Here is a 3,335-nt window from a genome sequence, read left to right as displayed (position 1 = left end):
GATTGACCCAGCCGCGGGGACCCTCCGCGGGGCTTCTGTGGCTCTCAGTCAGGCGCACGTCTCACTGTGCCTCAGTTTCCCCAGCTGCCTCCAGGAGGCCCTGGAGCCTCCTGCCTATGACATCGTTTTCTGTGGTCTGGTTGGGCAGAGAGCATTTATGAAGCCCCAGCTGTGTACCAGCAGGCGCGCTCGTCGTGTGTGTGTGTGTGTGTGTGTGTGTGCTTGTGCGTGCGTGTGCATACGTGCGCGTGGTGTGTGTGTAAGCGGCTAGCTGAGACTGAGTTTCCTTAGGGATTCACAGTGGAACGGGCTAGATGTCAGTCCGCCTGCCCACGCTGTCAACTTTTATTGAGTACTTGCTGTAGTCAGGGCCTTAAGCTAGACATGGACATGTCCGGCTGCCGGGGTCAGCATGGGGGACACAAAGAGGGACCCAGGTTGATGAAGAGGGCTCTGCCTGGGGAATCCAGCTGCATGGGGAGAAGCCTTAAGATGGGGGCTTTGAAGTAGGGACAGGGGTCTTCCAGGTGGAGGCAGCGCTTTTATTCGTGTTCTGGCTCCTGTGAAGGGCAACAAACACAGTAATGAGCAAGAAGCCGGCGTCTGTGCCCTCCCGGATTCGGGAGAAGGAACGAGGTGGCCAGGTTCTGGGATATGGAGGGTACTGGATGAGGGGAGACAGGAGGCTGCAGACTCAGCAGCCAGACTCCCAGATTCTGTACCAATCTTGTAGGCTTTCCTGAGGGCACTGGGGAGCCATGGAAGAGTTTAGAGCAGAGGAGAAATTCAGACCTTTGCAGAAAGGAAGCTTCTCGTTTTGTTAACTTGAAGGTGGCTACAGCCTCTCCCTAGGCTCCCTTCGTGGGTCAAGAGGTGCTCACTTACTGTGCCCCTGGGCACACAGAGGCCGAGGGAGGAGGGTGAGCCCTTGGGAGATGAGTGCTCTCAAGGGGAGGGGATGGGTTCCTCTCCTCCACGGGGACCCAGGGACACAGCAGTGCGGCTGCTCAAGCCCTGACCCACCTTCGAGGAGGATTAAAGGGGAGAATGGGATGCACCTGCACTCGGAGGGTCACACCCGGGAGACACCGGCCCTGCACAGTCCAGGAGGTCCTGGTCGTGGCCATTAGAGAAATTTGAATATGGAGTTGGATGATCACATCGTGGATGGGCGCGCGCGTGTGTGGAAGACGGATGACCCACGGGCGGATGGAGGAAGAGAGGTCTGGCGGTGGAGGGGGGCAGGCCCAGCCCAGCGCACGCCCCACGCCTCCTCGTCTGGCGAAGATGGGTGATCGGCTCCTTCACAGATTTGGCTTTCAGACTTGGCAGAAATTTGAATATGGAGTTGGATGATCACATCGTGGATGGGCGCGCGCGTGTGTGGAAGACGGATGACCCACGGGCGGATGGAGGAAGAGAGGTCTGGCGGTGGAGGGGGGCAGGCCCAGCCCAGCGCACGCCCCACGCCTCCTCGTCTGGCGAAGATGGGTGATCGGCTCCTTCACAGATTTGGCTTTCAGACTTGGCTCTGGTTTTAATTTTTGTGGGTTCTTGGATAAGCTCCTTCATCTTTTCTGAATCTGAGCCACGGTGGAGCAGATGAAACTATTGATGTCTGTCTCACCGAGTAGGTGTGACGAGGAAAATGACTTCATCCTGTGGGACTCGTGGAATTAGGCTCAGTGCTTTCCTGCATGCAACAGTGTCCCACATACAGTCTGGCAGCCAAACTGTCGAGGAGGACTTGCTGAGTCCCTGCTGTTTACACCAGGCACCGAGCTGGGCTCCAGATACATCAAGCAACCCAGGGAGGAGAGAACGACCACACACACACACACACAGAGTTTAATTGATGCGAATTGTGACAAAATAAGTCGTGATAAGTGTTACCTTGGCAATGAAAATGAGGTGACGTTTGACATGAGACCTGAATGGCAAATGAGAAAGAAGGCTGTTGTTCTAAAGCAAAGGAATAGGTGGTTCAGGCAGTGGGCAAAGCATGTGCAAAGGCCCTGGGACAGGGTGGAGCCTGGGATGGCCCAGAGCATTGAGGAGCCCTTGTGGCTGCAGCAGAAGGAGCTCGGGGTGGAGAAGGAGGAAGGGAGCTGGGGAGGGGCCATCAGGTCATGCAGAGCCCTGTGAGCTGCAGGGAGGACTTAGGCTTTGGCCCAGGGAGGTGGGAACCATGGAGGGCTGAGGGCGGAGGGGGAGGACCTGACTCAGTGCTCACAGTGCCCTCTGGCTGTCGTGGGGTGAGGGTGACAGCTGGGGACTATGTGAAGGGGACTGGCCTGGACCCTCTGGAGGGTTTTGGGTTGGGGGGGTTGTTTTTTTTGTTTTTTGAGACAGGGTATCACTATATAGTGAAAGCTGGCCTTGAACTCACTATGCAGCCCAGGTTGGCCTCGAACTCACGGTGATCCTCCTGCTTCAGTTTCCTGAGTGCTGGGACTAAAGGCGTGCACCGCCACAGCCAGTTTAAGTTTTTTCATTAAAAAAAATTTTGTGCATGCAGACATGTGTCTCTGCATGTGTTCAAGCCCTTAGATCGGTATGACAGACTTTAGTAGATGAAATCCTCCCCGAATGCCACTCTTTTCCCAATCTGGGTACAAATCCAGAAGTTGTTTCAGACGTGCTGTGAGGCCTCAAGGAGGCTACTGTGCCTCTCTGAGCTTTGGTTCTCCAGTCCATACCATGAGGATAAATCTAAACATGAACAGAGTCAGGTTCCAGGGGGTGGCTTGTACCTGGAGCTCAGTCCATTACCCAGGACCTTCTCATTTGCCACAGGGACCCTGTGTCCAAACAATGACATTCAAGGTTCTAAACATCTTTTTTTTTCTTTCTTTTTTTTAAGGTGGGCAATTTAACCCACAGCATCCTTTTATAAGAGGTGATCAAAATTCTATGATGAATGTTTAAATTTTAAAATGTCTTACAAACAGGCCAGGCGTGGTGTGCACACCTGTAATCCCAGCACTCAGGAGGCTGAGGCAGGAGGATCGCTGTGAGTTCAAGACCAGCCTGGGCTACATAGTGAGTTCCAGGTCAGTCTCAACTACATAGTGAGACCCTGTCTCAAAACAACAACAACAACAAAAAAGTCTTACAACAAAAGCCACAGTGCCACGAACCCCCCTCACAATCCCCCACGCATACACACTTTGAACTCACCGATCCCACGCTTCCGGCCATTTCCGCAGCAGCTCGGGCATCCTATTTCCTGAGGGTCTTTACCAGGCGGGATCGAAATTTGGCTAACGCTGCTGCACAGCGCCACCCAGTGGAAAGGCGGCCCACGAAAAACGTGACGCTGGGTCCCTGCCCCA

The 3,335-nt window shown here is 54.4% G+C and overlaps 1 long non-coding RNA gene across 1 annotated transcript; it reads right to left on the bottom strand.

Annotated features, from left to right (window-relative positions):
- Positions 1 to 311: 311 nt before the first annotated feature.
- LOC104869560 lies at positions 312 to 3,335 on the bottom strand. Its single transcript, XR_782358.1, has 3 exons — positions 3,181 to 3,335; positions 1,894 to 1,930; positions 312 to 560 (listed from the first exon to the last, which is right to left on the bottom strand). It is a non-coding gene; the product is annotated as an uncharacterized LOC104869560 (long non-coding RNA).

This window comes from Fukomys damarensis, unplaced genomic scaffold, assembly GCF_012274545.1.
Source record: "Fukomys damarensis isolate Sample0158 unplaced genomic scaffold, DMR_v1.0_HiC HiC_scaffold_37, whole genome shotgun sequence".
NCBI classification, from domain to species: domain Eukaryota; kingdom Metazoa; phylum Chordata; class Mammalia; order Rodentia; family Bathyergidae; genus Fukomys; species Fukomys damarensis.
The sequence above is the reverse complement of the archived record's forward strand: the minus strand, read 5'-3'. Positions and strand labels throughout refer to the sequence as shown.